The sequence below is a fragment of the Lissotriton vulgaris genome, chromosome 8, assembly GCF_964263255.1.
Source record: "Lissotriton vulgaris chromosome 8, aLisVul1.2, whole genome shotgun sequence".
NCBI classification, from domain to species: Eukaryota; Metazoa; Chordata; class Amphibia; order Caudata; family Salamandridae; genus Lissotriton; species Lissotriton vulgaris.
The window spans coordinates 719,802,652-719,821,623 of record NC_141696.1 but is presented as its reverse complement, the minus strand read 5'-3'; positions in this window follow the sequence as shown (position 1 = coordinate 719,821,623).

Below are 18,972 nucleotides of genomic sequence, written 5' to 3'. Positions count from 1 at the left end.
GTGAATGCTGCACCATCCTCCAATTGGTATAGCAAGGCACAACAAGGAGAATTGTTTTCATTTCTCCTCATTTTTTCTCTTCCAATTTATGCTACATTGAACAGCATACACTGAAGGAGAAAAAATGCCTTTACTGATTGTTTTTGTGCAGGAAGGTGTGTCTTCTTGCACAAAAACAAACTGTACACGACACAGATATCCTTGCACCATGGTGCAAGGGTGCCTGTGTCACCACATGGCTGCAGTTTAAGCAGTAGTGCAGAGAGAAGCATAGGCTTGGAACATATTTATGTACATATGTTGCATCCCTGTGCTTCGGAAGTACTACAGCACACTGCAGCTAAAGAGCTTACAGTGTCCTGTTGCAGCACTTCCTTATAGTACATTCACCATACACCACAAATGCATTCTTTCAGTCAATTATGCACTACACATATATTTGTCTAAACTTTCACACACAATCATACAAATATAGCTCTTTTTATAACCAGAGAAGTTAGTTCTGAAAATAACTTTGTTTTTTTATATATTTTTTTGTACTTGTTTTGAACGATTTTTTGGGTTTTGTGTTTTTTTTAAAAGGGATAAAAGACAACTGGAGGAACAAAACAATGAGCTTCAGGGAAAAATAAAAATAAAAAAATCTAGCATCGAAGATTCTCTAGTGCTCGACAAACTAAATCAACAGACTGCTCTCCATAGCAGAGCAATCTATTACACTTAATACAGTGTATTTTTGCATTGTCAAATTGAGGATAAATGTCCAGGCGTTCAGAAGACATAGCAGCAGCAGAGGTGCTAGGAACTGCAGACGGAGGGGTTTGAGATAATCTTCTACATTCCTCCCTTGCCAAGTTCACAGGATGCTGAGTTTTTAGATGTTTCAGCATACTTGCGTCCCGCAAGAGTATTTCTTCATGGGGTCACCTCTTGACAACACCCTTTTGCAGATTTTGCATGTGACCTTCACAGCATTGACTTTCTTCTGTCCCCCCGGTATAGAAAAAAACTTCCACACCACTGAGGTGTACCTCTCAGGAGGTGGAGGTTCATAAACAAATTCCTCATCTGAAGGGTTGTCCAAATCAAGTGGTGCCTGCTGTCCTGAAGCCATTGTACCTAGTAATAGTTGTCCAATTTGCCCAAAAAGGTTCTTCTCAGCAGAGACATGTTCCTCCCAAGAAAGTCTAAGAAGAATGATTGAAATGAGTGGGGTCCTTCCATAGTTAGGATAGGAAGTGTTATGAACCAATCAAATGTCTTTTTTAGAAGTCAAATGGGGTCCGCGCACCGTGCGCACAGGCAGCACGCACCTAACGCGACTTCGCGAAATTGCATTAAAAAAAGTAATGTAACTTTATTAAAAGTAAAAGAATATTATTTTTATGATTAGCTCAGATAATGTCTTGTCTTAATATTTATATTAAATATATATATATATGTTTTGGACATTAATTTTTTTTGCGTAATACGCATATGTCGCGTATGCACCACGAGTCACGTACCAATCGCATAGGAAAATTCATACCCATCGCACACCGTACACAGATCCTACATAACAATCCTAAAATGGTGGCTAGGTTCTGCGCAGTGAACAAGATAGGTGCACTTTGGGTGCACGACTCCAAAAAAAATGAAAGAAAAAATAAAGAAAATAATATAAATATCTTTAAAACAATATAAACTAATGGAAAAAAATATTTTACAATTTTTAAAAATATATATTTTTATTAAATATGTGTAATTTAATTTAAAAAGTAAGATATCTAAAAATAATTAGATTTAAAAAATGTAGTAAAACAATATGAAAAAAATATAACAATGAATACAATGAATACATTTGAAAATTGTTATTGAAAAAACCTTTGAAATTCACTGAAAAAACCATAGGTTTCAGACATGTTATACTTCGGAATTAGCTTTTAGAAAACCTTTGAAATTCACTGAAAAACCATAGGTTTCAGGCCATTTATAGTTAGGGATTAGCATTTAATAAACCTTAAAAATTCACTGAAAAAAACATAGGTTTTAGGGATGTCCTCTGTTATAGTTAGTTGTAATAACTATAACTCACGTGCCCGCAATCCACTGCTGATGATGTCACATATTACATAATTCATGACATGGTCAGTGACATCACTGATGACATCTCAAATGACATCACTGATGACATCATCAACATGACCATCAGATACACCTCATCATACAGTAGTATAACCTTTAAACACTCATTATAAAATATGGAGTACCATATTTGAAACCATTGACACACCAATACAAGTTTGTTATAAAATCACTATTACAAGTATACAGTTATCCATACAGTGACTCTTACAATCACTGAGTCTTATGTTTACTTTCATTCAGGGAACCCTTGTTGTCTTCAAAGAGTTTACCCACAGCTTGTCTGTGCAGGGTTGGCATAATTTATCCTAGTCCTAATAATGTGTGCATAACCTCTTTATGTAATAATAGCCTGATCTAGTATCCATTTACCTTTTTCATCTATCATCTCTAACTACAACTCTTTTCTTTCATTTGATAATACTAATAAATATCTACCTGAGATTCATATTTGGGAATGGCACAAATTCAAACTTTTGGCTTCTCTGATGCAGAATTTGCATTATTGATAGGTACATCCAATACCCCAACAGAAGCCACTGCCTCGTCTTCTAATACCCAGAGAGGACAAGATGATTACAATAAATTATTTGACCTTAAAAAGAAATTGAGACGAATGGAAGCCCATGGGGAATTCATGTTAGCTTATCTGAAATCAGGCATCATCCCCATGGGCTTACGAGTAAGAAATATCCCAGGGCTATTTGTACATCATCGCAGCTTTATAGAAAAATGGAGCATGATCGCGAGCCGTTGCTCGCGAGACTTAATGATGCTCATAGTAGCGACAGCTAAAGAACTAGCCTTAGATATTCAAAAAGAAATAGAGACCCTGGAAGAGGCCATCAAACAAATAGGGAACCTAGAAGAGACGATGAAAAAATTAGAAGATCTTAATAAAGAAGTCGAATCGTTTGTAAACTACCTAGAAAAACGTAAGAATGACAAAATTACAAAAGAGAAACGATTCTATTCAGTTGAACTAGCTTACCCCTATCTCAGATCAGATTTTTATAAGCAAAACCATTATTTAGACACAAATAGGAATCAACAACAGAGAGTTAACAATTTCTCTGTCTCATCTGAATCAGGAGGGGAAGGAGAAGATGCCTTCTATGAATCAGACAGCAACTACAACTCTGCTCAAGCCAAACGAAACCAAAATCAGACTCCTTTTTTAGGGAACCGCGGTGGTCGCCGTGGACGACCCAGAGTGAGGTTTCAAACCCAGACCAGGGGGGGATACAAACCCCAGCATCATTATCAACAAGACCCCAATTACCAACAAGATCCTCAGAACCACTACCAACAACAGGAGCCTCAGTTTGTGAGAGAGACAAGAAGCAGACAGTACTGGAAACCAGGGATGTAATTCCCATATTTAACCTTTCTAGTACCTCTCTAAATGAATCTAGTGTCAACGTTCTTTCGAGAGGATTATCGTTTGTTCCCCATTGTAACACGAATGTATTTGAACTATATAGTGACATAATATCTTTCTTTCGGAAGATCCGATTAAAAAAGTTCTTCCAAAATGAAGCAGCTGACCAGTTACCATCAGAACTCCCCACCCTTAGACTTCCATCCACATTCAGTCCTTCTCTTGATCAGATTGGACCAGAGGTAGCAGCATTTGAGCTGGTTGTTCTCAAGAAACTGGAAAAAACTATTCGTTTTATTCCGAAACCCATCTACAATATGGATAAATTAGAACATGATGCCCTACACGCACTTGCCTCGGATCCATCTATCACAATTAAGAGCTGCGATAAAGGCGGAGGAATAGCAGTACTTGACTCCAAAATTTATGAGAGCAATATGCTCAAAATGTTAGAAGATCAAACCTTTTACCAGCCTGAAAGACACAACCCCATTAACAAAATAACTAGAGACATTCGTCAAATAACTACCAGAGCCTTAGAAAATGGTGACATCAATGCCCAAGAGTTTGACTATCTAAACACTAATGCGGGCAAGACTGCCTGCATATATGGACAACCAAAAATTCACAAAGATGAAAAAAATCCCCCTTACAGACCTATCGTCTCCACAATAGGCACACCCATAGAGGCACTATCTAAATATGTGGATAGCTATTTGTGTCCCCACATACCGAATGTTCCATCCTACATTAAAGATACCAGTGCGATGATTAATAAGGTGGAAAGTATAAGTTTTAATCCATTACAAGATCTCCTCGTCACTCTTGATATAGAGTCTCTCTATAGTAATATTCCCATTAGAGAGGCTCTCACAGCAGTAGAATGGTTCATTAACCTCTACTCTGTATCTTGCCCCAAAACCTTTTTGCTGCAATGTCTTCGCATGGTCTTAACTGAGAACATATTTGAATTCGGACACAAACTGTTTAGACAAACAAAAGGAGTCAGCATGGGGGCCTCAGTGGCACCGTCAGTAGCAAATATTTATATGGCTGAATTTGAGGCTCGCCATATTTACAATGAAGTAGCGCCCTTTTTCGAGTCCGTCTCCCATTGGTCCAGATACATAGACGATATCTTCTTTGTCTGGACCGATGGGAGAGAGACTTTAGATGATTTCCTGGCATGGTTGAATACATGTGACCCCAATCTTAAATTTACCTCTCACATAAGTTCGGAGAGATTAGAATTTTTGGATATCTGGATTTTCCATGAAGAAGGAAAATTGAAAGTAGATCTTTTTATAAAACCAACAGCCAGGAATACTCTCTTACACTTTCGAAGTTTCCATCCCAGGAACCAAAGACAAAGTATCCCGTTCTCTCAATTTTTGAGAGTAAGGAGAAATTGCACCAGTCTCGTAGATTTTGACAGACAGGCAGCAGGGATGAGACAAAAATTCCTAGACCGTGGCTACCCGCATAGACTAGTGCGAGACTCGTACAAAAGAGCACGGTATTATGACAGAGATTGTCTGCTAAGAACTAAATCTAAGAAAGAAGCAAACAAATTAGTCTGCATTACACGTCATTCTACAGTTAATGCAAAAGTTAAACAGGTCATCAACTCCTCATGGCACATCTTGAATAGCAATGGAGCTATCAAACTTGAAAAACCTCTTTTCGCCCATAAGCGTAACAAAAACATTAAAGATCATATTGTTCACTCCAGAATCAAAAGACCTACAGATTCCCATCACATGGCGCAGAAATCTCTTACTGGAGAAAACCCTGTTAAAGGTACCTTTCCCTGTTCAAGTTGCAAATCCTGTGCAAACATAGACACAGGTATTACCTTTACACATATTGGGTATACAGCCGATGCCAAAGAGATGTACAATTGCAGAACCTCCAACGTTATTTATCTCCTGAAATGCCCTTGCTCTCAGGGATATGTAGGAGAAACATCACGTGCCATACAGACAAGACTGACAGAACATCGTTCTGCAGTCAAAACTAAAAAAATGAATGCACCTATTGTGAAACACTTCGTGGATCATGGCCATGGTCCGAATGATTTTACTTGGCGCATATTAGAAAAAATTAATACGGCTGATCACAAAGGAGGCGAGGCAATACGCAAAAAACGCGAAGTCTTCTGGATTTTTTCTCTCAATACATTCCGTGAGGGATTGAACAGTGAAATCCCGTGGGAGAACGCTATTTTTTAAACTTAAAACCATAAGAAAACAGAGGACCAATTTCCTACAGAGCTCCATTCAAATCACCTAGGAATTTATTTTTCGTTTAGGGTTTTTTAAGAAAATATGTTTTATTGTTTTCCATTATAGTTCATTTACTTTTTATCTTAGATATATATTAATGTATTATACAGCAGTTTAGACTGTCAGCATGTCTAAACAGCAACAGTTCGGAATAGTCATCTTTTTCTATGAACATAAGCCATACTAAGAGTGGAGTTCCTTTTAACAGCCACAACGTGCACGCATCTGTCCATTTCTAGTAGATCATAGTCTGTCTTCTCTGGCCATGACCTCATTACGTCAGGAGTAGCCTAATTAGCGGCAGCAGGGATCACATAAAAACGCGCGCACCGAACCACTCGTTCATTGCATCCCGGGACTACGCCCGAAGCAGACGTTCGCCTCCACGTTGCTTCCATTGCAGAATCAACAGGTATGTCACTAGGAATCAGGGAACAGTAGGCGATAGCAATAGATATTTTTCAGCCTCACTATAATTGAGGTCCTGATTCTGCTTTGCAGGAATAATCAAAGCTGCATCAAATTCATCTGCCCGCTCGAATTCCCTCTTGCCAAATTGTAGAGAAGTTAGAAGAATACAGGCCATCTACATCGGTAAGTACAGCGTACTTACAAGCCTCACAGCTAAATCAGCATCCGTCTAAGATTTACCCCTGTCCCAGACTAATACAAGCATTTTTCCTGTCTTTAAAGGAATCAGGTGTATCTGTATGTATTACCAGCATATACACAGCAGGTAACAATCAGCTTCTGACCCCATATCAGTGAAGGTCACCCATTGTCCATAAGCCCGGTAAGCATATAATAGGGCAACTTAAATAACACTTATTGTTTGTAGCCAAGCTAAGAAATTCTCAGTACTGATATTTCCGTTATTTACTTGTTTCAGTTACCAAATATCACTGGCAACTATGGCATCGACACTTAATTAATATATATTCATAGTGTGGAGGCGAGACATTTTAAAGCTCCTAATTAGGTAAGAAGAGCAATTAAGTATACTCTTTCTTAGCATAGTCCTCATAACTGTAAGAATTAACCTTCATCTATGCAGTTCCTAAGAAATGTATCTCTCATCATTTAGGCAGATTTTTGATCTAAGTAAAACAGACTGAAACATCTTTTAGAAGCAGATCCCAAGAACTGACAATTCGACAAAATAGGTTAGTTGCCCTCTGCATAACTGAATTACCAATCTACAGCAAATACTGCATTGGTTTGATTTATATATACTTGCAACATCAACTGTGTTTTCTATTTGTAGTAATCTACATTACAGAATTAGTGTGGAAACACACGTGTTCCGGCTTAGAATAATAGATGAGACCTACCCAATATCTAAATCATCTCTCAGTTTTGAAGTTCTTCCTTACCTGTGGTAAGTGTAAAATAGATGCATGTTTTGAATAATATCTGTGAGCGACAACCCCATCATAGCTATAATAGACTATCTAGATATTTATACAGATAATCATAAATAGGAAAACCATTCCACGTGTTGGAGACTTCAGTAAGAATACCAATTTCCAAATGAAAGTACTGATTTAGACTCCAATAATAATTAGCAGACAATACATAGTTTTCTAATCAGAATAAAGACTATGAGATTCTATTTTTCCTTTGCTTATCTCCTTTCAATTCTGTATCTGCTTTTCCTGAACTATATTGTTACTCTACCATTTAGGACCACTATCGAGAATGAATGTTAACTGTTAGCATCGCTTTTTAACTACTGCTACACAATGCTGACTGGATTTAGCATCATATAAAATCATAACGTTATTAGACTTGTTCCTATTTTTTCTATTAGATATTTATTTGCATCTGTCAGACTATGCATTATGTTCTACAAATCAAATAAGATCGTCTGTGTATGTTAGTGATGAATACTCTTCCTATTGTCAGACATGATTTATTATATAATAATGATAATTAAACCCTGAAGAACGAAATAGAGACTATTAATCCACAAGTCATCACATCAATAGACTATGGTTATTAACTATACAAAACAGGAGCAGGCTATAAAAGAGGTTATAATATATGTTTTTATGTTTAACAATTTTTCTAAATTATCAACTGTGTTTAGGAAATATTAAGGACCTGAGAAATTATGAACAGTACTTCCGTTATATTTTTTATATAAAATGCAAAGAATAATATATGAATGTAATTATTGAGAATGATTTAATTAATACTATATATCATTTCAATTACAGATAGTTGTAACATTGTCTTGAGAAAGGCGCTGGCCGCCGAAACGCGTCGACAAAACAACTCACTTTTCTATGTTCAAGAATTTTTATGTTCTGATTCAAGGAAATGTTATTTTTTATGAAATGTAATTTTTAGCAATTGTGTATTTGACTGTAATAAACTTATGTTTTTAATTGGAAGCTGTTCTTTCTCATTGTTGGTCCTTTTGTATTGTATGCTCATATTCAGAATTACTGCCTAGGTAGTTTTCTCCATTGATTTACTTATTTTAATACAACTGTCACATACAATGCCTTTTATTTTTCTACTTTTTTGGACATGTACCATTGAGAGATATATTTCCTCATCACCACACCCATAAATATATTCACTCACTCAAATAACTGTTGTAACATGTAGTCTTAACCTCATATACCTATTCAATCAATTATTCACACATCTTTGAACAGTCACACCCCCCACCAAACCACACACAGATTCATTCTCCCATACAAATACTCAATTAACTAATCAATAACTAATATAGACGTTTACATAGCTAGTAACCAACTGGTGCAGCAGTTTACACAACAACTGACAAAGTGATACAGATATTCACACACTTTACTCACTGTACAATATATTCAGTGAGACATTATAAATTAGTCAAGTGAACAGTCAATGACACTGCTACTAAATCCTCCATCCACATATTTATATTTTTATATCCACTCATTCTTCAACGCAGATTGCTATGTATATAGTACATATTTAAATAACAAACCAAACCACATTCACTGGATGATGTCATCAGTGATGTCATTTGAAATGCCATCAGTGATGTCACTGACCATATCATGGATGATGTAATATGTGACATCATCAGCAGTGGATTGCGGGCGCGCAAGTTATAGCTAGTACAACTATAATGGAGGAATTTCAATGGTTTTGTACGAGTGAAATGTCCAGCTAACTATAACATTCATAAAACCTATGGTTTTTTCAGTGAATATATATATATATATATATACATATATATATATGTATGTATGTATGTATGTATGTATATATATATATATATATATATATATATATATATATATATATATATATATATATATATATATATAATCAATAAAAAACATATGTTTCAGGGACATTATAGTTAGTTGGCCATTCTTCTCATACAAAACCATAGAAATTTCCCTGTTATAGTTAGTTCAGCTAACTATAACTCGCACACCCGCAATGCCCTGCTGATGACGTCACATATAACATCATTCATGACATGGTCAGTGACATCCCTGATGACATCACTGATGAAATCTCAAATGACATCACTTATGAAATCACTGATGACATCATCCAGTAAAAGTGTAAATATGTATTATATATATTCCAAGCTGTATTGAAGAATGAGAGGGAGTGTAATTGTCTGGATGGAGGATTTAGTAGGTGCGTGACTGACGGTTTAAGTGAGTGATTACATGTGTCCTACTGATTGCATGGGTTACTGACTAAACTGTGTGAATGTCTGTATCAGTCTGTCTGTTGTTGTATAAGCTGCTGCATGGGTTGGTCAGTAGCTATATGAGTGTCTATATAGGTTATCGATTGGTTGCCTGACTATTTGTATGGGTGCCTGGGTGTGTGTGTGGGTTGGTGGGAGGTGTGTGACTCTGTGCATAGATGTTTATGTGGTTGGTTCACTGTGTGTATGGGTTCAAGAGTGCATGTGGAAACAGCTGTATAGGTGGGTAAGTGTGTGGATGTCTCAATGGTACATATCCAAGTAACTACATATGTAAAAGGCAGTGTATGTGAGAGTTGAAGTATATAAATGACTATATGTGAGAGTCAGTGATTGTGAGACTGGCTGTATGGATGAGTGTGCACTTGTATCAGTGATTGTATAAAAGAGTAAGTATGCATTTGTTTCTGTTTGAATGAGTGATGTGGTGTGTGTATAAGTGTATAGGTAGGCTTTCCTGTTTTCAGTTTCTATTTTTGGTAAATTCTGGTGGGGGGTTTTCAGTGTTTTCAATACCTTAAAAAACTGTAGTTATCAGTGGTTACACATTTTTGCACCACAAAAAACAACAGAAAAAGTGTTTTTCCGGTGTTTATGGGGCGTTTTGCTTTTATTATTGCTTGCTTTCTGCACTTATAGAACATTATGTATAGACAATGAATGTATAGTGTATATGAGGTCCAAATAGAGTTTTGCAAATAAACTTATTGTAATACACCATACAATACTTCTTCAGTGATTATTTGGTCATGTGTGCTCGCCCTTTCCTTCCTATGTAAATTTCTGTGAAAAGACCCTCTCTACATTGGCACTTGAGACGGTCAACTCCAAAACAGCCAGTACACAATTTGTTAACTCTGGCCACTGACACAGCTTTCCTGCCAAAGTCACTAAAGGTGTCGTCTAGCCTACTCTCAAGGAGAGGTTTCACATCTACACCAATCATGCTGAACACTTAGCAGACAAGGCTTTTTTCACGCTCTAGTTTTTTTTATTATATGCACTACAGAAGTTATGTTATCCTGTAAAAATCTAATAATGCAGTAGAGTGCACTTTTTTCACATCACTATGTTTATGCGACCAAAGATCCTCACATTTCTTGCCTTTGGCACCATCACTCAGCAAACATTCTGTAAAGGGTGGCCACTTGGATAATATAGCATTCATAGCCCCTTGGAGTGAGAACCATCAGCTAAGGGACACAGTTGAGATGGATCTTTCTTTGATGCCACATAAAGCACAAAATTATAAATATTTGCGTTTTAGTTCCTGTGTATAAGGAAACAGTGCACCAGAATGGACTAAGTCAATAGCATCCCTCATTAACTCTGAAGATTGCCAAGATGCTTTCAGCATACCATCTAACAAGTGGCAAGGATCTCCTACAGGGAATCACTTCAGCTCAGGTATCAATTTTGAAAGGTCATCACACAACTTTTTCATATATGTAGCTGAATCACTCCAAATACAAACAATATCACTCCAATCTTTGTTGAACTTGGAAAGAACATTTTTTGCTGTGCATTCCAAGTGACACTGCGTTCCGTGTTTTCCAAAAGTCTGTTGTCACATTTTCATTAATATCTTTGATTCTTGGTGATTGCTCTCTTTATACATATACTTGTCACTATACCTGGCATCAAGTGTTTAAATCCTGAGGCGTTGGCAATTCACCTACTGTCAATACTGACCCACTAGAAACTGTGGGCTGATGTATTAAGGGTTTTTACCCATTTTCGGTGGGCAAATGTGATTACACATATCAGGAAAGCTTCTTATGAAACAAGCCATTTTACCTAACAGTGAAAGAATGAAACGCAGCCAAAATATAAAATATGATTTTGATATTTCCTGATCTCTACAGTTTATAAAATAATTAAACGAGACCTAAACCATGTTTCTAAACCCTGCATCTTTAGTCCAAAGACCACAAAACTGAAAAAAGCAAAAGAAAGAAGAAACAATATTCTAGGGTAACCCTAAACAACAAAACTCAAGCAGAATAATGTTAGCCCAGGCTTTGTTACTGCTAGCTTGTATAACAACATTACATTGTATTGGCCTCATCAGGAAGTAAATAAATGACTCTTTCACTCTCTTTTTCCTTTCTTTGAATGGCATTTTGTTTGTCGTTGTGCAGGTGTTTTTTTCAGTGTTTATATGTTTTCACTGGTGAGGGCTATTTCTCTTTCAGTGGGGTTTATCAGGTATTATAGGTTTAAACCTAAAACCCCACAGCCTATGTATAGGTCAGTAAATGGAAGTGTAATTGATTCTTTGCATGACTGACTACGTGTGTGAGTAACTCTGGATGAGTGGTGGTGTGTGAGTGCATGTATAGGTGTATGAGTGCTTATGATAGTGTTGTATTGATGACTGTCTGCATGTATGTGTGATTGTATGGATGAATCAGTGGATGTATGTGTAGACCTAGGTTCTCAGGGGCATCTCTAAGATGCCCGCTGGTGCATTTTGAATTAAATCCCACACTGGTATCAGTGCGGGTTTAATGTGCTGAGAAGTTTGGTACCAAACTTGTCAGTCTTCAGTGTAGCCATTATGGTGCTGTGGAGTTCGTAATGACAACCTCCCAGCACCATATACTCTTAATGGCATCACTGCACTTACAGTGCCCAGGAATGGCCCTGGGTACTGTAGGGGCACAGGGCTCATGCACCTGTGCCCACACCTCTGGCATAGGGCACCCAGCTAGAGGGGTGACTGAAGGATGCCAGGGCAGTGGGTTCTTTGGGCATGGCACACAGGGATGTGTGCCAAGTTGACTCTTTGTTTAGGTCTGTACTTAGACACTCAGCCTGCAAAGGCAGTATGTGGGTGTCAGGGTACAGGGCCCCTGAGGAAGGCACAATAAGTGCTGCAATACTCTGGGTTCTTCTCTGGTCACCATGCCCTGGGTACCTAGGGTACCATTTACTAGGAACTGACAGGTGGCCAGTGATGCCAATTGGGTTTTAGTTTCAACACAGCTTTTAGGGAAGGAACGCAGGCCCTGGGTACCTGGTTGGCAGGAAGCCAGGGCACACTCAGTCAAAGTACATCAGTAGTTCAAAAAAAAGTGGGGGCATACCAGTGCAACAAAGATAGTACTTTCTCACAACCCCCCCTTCCAAATGAAAGGTGATGAGACTAACCGTGCACTAGGCAGTCTTCATTGTCTAAGTGGAAGAACCTAGAAAGTCCATCTGCATTGGCATGGGCAGTCCCTGGTCGGTGTTCCACTTCAAAGTCCATACCCTGTAGGGAGATGGACCATCACAATAGTTTGGGATTTTCCCCTTTCATCTGCATTAGCCATATGAGAGTTCTGTGGTCAGTTTGAACCAGGAAGTGAGTTCCAAACAAGTAGGGCCTCAGCTTCTTCAGGGACCAAACCACAGCAAAGGCCTCCCTCTCAATGGCACTCCAACTCTGCTCTCTGGGGAGTAGCCTCATGCTTATAAAAGCAACAGGTTGGTATTGGCCTTCCTCATTGATCTGGGAGAGGACTGCTCCTATCCCCAGCTCTGAGGCATCAGTCTGCACTATGAACTGCTTGGAGTAGTCTGGTGCTTTTAGAATGGGTGCTGAGCACATTACTTCTTTCAGGGCGTGAAAAGCCTTTTAGCAGCTAACAGTCCAGTTTACTTTCTTCGGCATTTTATTGGATGTGAGTTCTGTGAGGGGAGTCACAATGGACCCATACCCCTTCACAAACTTCCAGTAGTATCCAGTCAAGCCAGGGAATGCCCTGACTTGGGTCTGGGTGGTTGGAGCTGCCCATCCAGGATGCTCTGGATCTTGGGCTGTAAGGGTTGGACCTGGCCTCCACCAACAAGGTGGCCCAAGTACACCACAGTGCCCTGCACTATATGGCATTTGGATGACTTGATAGTCAGTCCTGAAGATTGCAGGGCTAGTAGAACCTTCCCAAGGTGGATCAGGTGATCCTGCCATGTGGAGCTAAAGACAGCAATGTCATCAAGATAAGCTGCACTAAAGGACTCCAATCCAGTGTGGACTTACTTGGTTTACCAACCCCTGGAAGGTGGCAGGGGCATTCTTTAACTCAAAAGGCATAACAGTGAACTGATAGTGCCCATCAGGGTTGGAGAATGCTGCCTTTTCTTTGGCTCCTGTGGCCATGCCAATCTGCCAGTACCCTGCAGTTAAGTCAAAGGTGCTGAGAAATTTGGCTGCCCCTATCTTGTCTATCAACTCATCTGCTCTTGGAATTGGGTGAGCATCTGTCTTGGTGACAGAGTTGAGCCCTCTATAGTCCACACAGAACCTCATCTCTCTCTTTCCACCCTATTGATGAGGGTTGGGGACCAGAACCCCTGGGCTAGCCCAGGGGCTCTCAGAGGGTTCAATCACCCCTAGCTCCAGCATCTTGCTGACTTCAGCTTTGATGCCTTACTTGACTTGGTCTGATTGTCGATAGATTTTATTTTTGACAGGGTTACTGTCACAAGTGTCCACCTCATGGGTATACCTGCTGGTCAGACATGGGGTCAAGGAAAAGATACTAGCAAACTGTTGCAAGACTTGCTTGCAGTCAGTCTGCTGTTGGGGAGAGAGGGTGTCTGAAAAGACCCCTCCATCCACTGATCCATCTTTTGGGCTGGAAGAGAGGAGGTCAGGAAGAGGTTCTCTCTATACTTCCTGTTCCTCATCAGTCACCATCAGCATGGTGAGGTCAGCCCTGTCATTGTAGAGTTTAAGGCGGTTCACATGGATAACCATTTTGGGTGCCCTGCTGGTACCTAGGTCCACTAAGTAAGTGACCTCATTCTTTTTCTCCAGGATAGGGTAAGGGCCACTCCATCTGTCTTGGAGAGCCCTTGGTGCCACTGGCTCCAAAACCTAGACCTGTTGTCCAGGTTGAAATTCAACCATGACAGCTTTTTGGTCATACCAGTGCTTCTGCAGCTCCTGGCTGGCCTCAAGATTCTTGGATGCCTTGTCCGTGTACTCAGTCATTCTGGACCTTAGGCCAAGCATATAGTCCACAATGTCTTGCTTGGGTTCTTGGAGAGGCCGCTACCAACCCTCTTTCACCAGACAAAGTAGTCCCCTTACTGGATGACCAAACAGAAGTTCAAAGGGTGAAAACACCACTCCCTTCTGTGGTACGTCCCTATAAGCGAAAAGCAGGCATGGCAACAGGACATCCCATTTCCTTTTGAGTTTTTCAGGGAGTCCCATGATCATACCTTTCAAGGTCTTGTTGAACCTTTCCACAAGACCATTGGTTTGTGGGTGGTATGGGGTAGTAAACTTGTGCTGCACCTCACACTCCTTCCACATGTGTTTCAGGTAAGCAGACATGAAGTTGGTACCTCTGTCTGAAACCACCTCCTTAGGAAACCCTACCCTGGTGAAGACACCCAGGAGGGCCTTGGCTACTGCAGGAGCTGTAGTAACCCTAAGGGGAATTGTTTAAGGGTACTTAGTAGCATGATCCACTACTACTAGAATGAATTCGTTCCCTGAGGCTGTGGAAGGCTCAAGTGGACCCACAATGTCTACACCTACCCATTCAAAGGGTACCCCTACCACTGGCAGTGGTATCAGGGGGGGCCTTTGGTTTGCCACCTGTCTTGCCACTGGCCTGACAGGTAACACAGGAGCTCATAAACTCCTTCACCTTTAGGTTCATCTGGGGCCAGTAGAAGTGGCTAACTAGCCTTTCCCAAGTTTTGGTTTGCTCCAGATGTCCAGCTAGGGGGATATCATGAGCTAAAGTTAGGAGGAACTCCCTGTACTTCTGTGACACTACCACCCTCCTGGTAGCTCCAGGATTGGGGTTTCTTGCCTCAGCATAGAGCAATCCTCTTCCCAATAAGCTCTGTGGGTACCACTGACATCTCCCTTTGCTTCTGCAGCAGCTTGCTGCCTCAGGCTTTCAAGAGTGGGGCAGTCTTGCTGACCCTGGCACAGCTCTTCCCTAGTGGGTCCCCCTGGGCCCAGGAGTCCAGCCTGGTAAGGCTCAAGCTCCATGGGCTCAGTTACCTCTAGGGTTTCCAAGTCCTCTCCCTGAGGAGAGGGGTCCTGAGAGGCTTGCTGTGTAGAAGCTGGTTCCCCAGTCTTCTTGCTTTTTCTCTTGGTTGGTTCAATCAATCAATCAATCACAGGCATTTATATAGCGCACTACTTACCCGGAGGGTCTCAAGGCGCTAGGGGAGGGGGGGAGTGCGGCTACTGCTCGAATAGCCAGGTCTTGAGCTTCTTCCTGAAGGAGAGGTGGTCTTGGGTCAGGCGCAGGTCGGTCGGTAGGGAGTTCCAGGTCTTGGCGGCCAGGTAGGAGAAGGACCTTCCTCCTGTTGTCGTTCTTCGGATGCAGGGGACGGCGGCGAGGGCGTGGCTGGCTGATCGGTGATGTCGTTTGGGAGCGTAGAAGTTGATGCGGTTGTTGAGGTAGCTACAGCCTTGATCGTGTAGGGCTTTGTGTGCGTGGGTGAGGAGGCGGAAGGTGATTCTTTTGTTGACGGGGAGCCAATGCAGGTCTCTCAGATGTCCGGAGATGTGGCTGTGTCGTGGGATGTCGAGGATGAGTCTGGCTGAGGCGTTCTGGATCCGCTGGAGTCTCTTCTGGAGCTTGGCGGTGGTTCCGGCGTAGAGGGCGTTGCCGTAGTCCAGTTGGCTGGTGACGAGGGCCTGGGTGACCGTCTTCCTGGTCGCGGTGGGGATCCACCGGAAGATCTTCCATAGCATGCGCAGGATGTTGAAGCATGACGAGGAGACGGCGTTGACTTGTCTGGTCATGGTGAGGGAGGAGTCCAAGATGAAGCCCAGGTTGCGTGCGTGGTCTGTCGGTTTGGGTGCGCTGCCCAGGCGGGGGGCCACCAGGAGTCGTCCCAGGCGGAGGGCGAGGAACCCAGGATGAGGACTTCCGTCTTGTCTGAGTTCAGTTTCAGGCGGCTGGTCGTCATCCACTCGGCTACGTCTTTCATCCCTTCGTGAAGGTTGGCTCTGGCGGCGGCGGGGTCGTTGGTCAGGGAGAGGATCAGCTGGGTGTCGTCAGCGTAGGAGATGATGTTGAGGTTGTGTTGGCGTGCGATGGCCGCGAGGGGGCTCATGCAGACGTTGAAGAGGGTGGGGCTCAGCGAGTATCCTTGAGGGACGCCGCAGATGACTTTGGTGGCCTCTGACTTGTACGGTGGTAGACGGACTCTCTGTGTTCTTCCGTCGAGGAAGGAGATGATCCATTCCAGTGCCTTCTCCTGGATTCCGACGTTGCTGAGGCGCTGCACTAGGGTGCGGTGGCAGACAGTGTCGAATGCAGCGGAGAGGTCTAGGAGGATGAGGGCCGCTGTTTCTCCGTTGTCCATCAGGGCTCGGATGTCATCGGTGGCAGCGATGAGGGCGGTCTCGGTGCTGTGGTTGGCTCGGAAGCCAGACTGTGAGGGGTCGAGGGATCCATTTGTCTCGAGGAAGGCGGCCAGCTGCTTGTTGACGGTCTTCTCGATGACTTTGGCTGGGAACGAAAGGAGCGAGATGGGGCGGTAATTCTTGAGTTCGGTGGGGTCCGCTGTAGGTTTCTTGAGTAGGGCGCTGAGTTCGGCGTGCTTCCAGCTCTCCGGGAAGGTGGCGGTGTCGAAGGAGGTGTTGATGATGTCCCGCAGGTGGGGTGCGATGACCGCGTCGGCCTTGTTGAAGACGTGGTGAGGGCAGGGGTCGGTCGGAGATTCGGAGTGGATGGAGTTCATCAAGCGGATGGTGTCTTCGGTGCTGATCGGAATCCAGGTGCGGAGGGTGGTGGTGGGGGGCGGAGGTTCGGTTGTGGCGTGCGTCGGTTGAGTGCTGAAGCTGTTGTGTGTGTCCGCGATCTTGTTGTGGAAGTAGGAGGCGAGGGAGTTGCAGAGGTCTTGCGATGGGGTGATGTCGTTGTTTCCGGCGTTGGGGTTGGAGAGCTCTTTCACGATGTTGAAGAGTTCCTTGCAATTGTGTGCGTTGTTGTCTAGCCGGTCCTTGAATGCAGTTTTCTTAGTGGCGCGGATCAGTTGGTGGTGCTTCCGGGTGGCAAGCTTGAGGGCGGTCATGTTGTCAGGTGTTGGTTCCCTTCTCCAGGTTTTCTCGAGGGCTCGGCAGTTCTTCTTGGAGCTCTTGAGTTCGTCGGTGAACCATGGGGCCTTCTTGCTGCCGGGTCTGCTAGGCGGGGTCCTCAGTGGGGCGAGTTCGTCCGCGCAGTTGTTGATCCACTTCGTGAGGTTGTCGGCGGCCTGGCTGGGGTTCGCTGAGCTGGCGGGGGGTGTTGGCTCAGGGAAGCGGCGAGCTGGTCGGCTGTGATCTTGTTCCAGCTTCTTCGAGCAACCGGTTGCTGGTGGTGGTGGATCGTCGTTCTTCTGAAGGTGAAGTGGACGCAGCTGTGGTCCGTCCAGTGGAGTCCAGTGGCGTGGCTGAAGGCGATGTCTTTGCTGGATGAGAAGACGGCGTCGAGTGTGTGTCCGGCGAGGTGGGTGGGGGTGGATACCAGCTGCTTGAGTCCGAGGTTGGCGAGGTTGTCAAGCAGGGTGGTGGTGTTGCGGTCGTTGTTATTCTCCAGGTGGAAGTTGAGGTCCCCCAGGAGGATGTAGTCAGCGGAGGGGAGGGAATGCGGGCTGACGAAGTCGGCGATGTCCTCGCTGAATTGTGTGCGTGGTCCCGGGGGTCGGTAGATCAGGGTGCCTCTGAGGGTGGTCTTCGGGTCGGTGCGGATCTGGAAGTGTAGGTGTTCGGCGGTTTTCAGGGTGTCGTCGGTGTTGGTCGTGATGTGGATGGTGTCCCTGTGGATGATGGCGATGCCTCCTCCAGTCTGTTTGACGCGGTCTCTTCGGGTGATCTTGTAGCCCTCTGGGATGGCGATGGCGATGTCGGGCGCTGAGGAGTCGTTCATCCAGGTTTCTGTGAGGAAGGCGATGTCAGGAGCTGTGGTGTCGAGGAGGTTCCAGAGTCCGATGGCGTGCCTGTGGACGGAGCGGGTGTTGAGCAGGATGCACTTGAGGTGGTTGCTGCTGGTGTTCGGCTTGGCGGGTGCTGGTGTGGGGCAGGTCCGGATGCAGGTGAACTTGCAGGCGTGGCAGCTGAAGGGTCCGTGGGTGCGCCTCGGGGTGGCTCGGTAGCATCCAGGGATCCTCCCGGGGTTGAGTGCGATGAGTTTGGTGGCGTTGTAGGACAGTCGGGTCGTCTTCCGTCGGTGGGGGCCAGGGGTCCTGGCGCTGGGCGCGGTCCAGGCGCAGTCGCTCCAGGGGCGTCATAAGCAGGGGGACGATGGGCGGGTCAGCTGGGCGTCGGTCTCGGCTCGGCCAATGGGCCGGTGGTGGGCGGGGCCTGTTGCGAGCTGCGGCAGGAACGGGCTAGCGGGCTAGCGGGCTAGCGGGCGGCACTGCAGAGGCTGGTCCACTCGGGGGGCCTCTGGGAGCAAGAATGCGGCAGGGAATGCAGGCAGGAGCAGGCTGGAGCAGGAGGCGGCAGG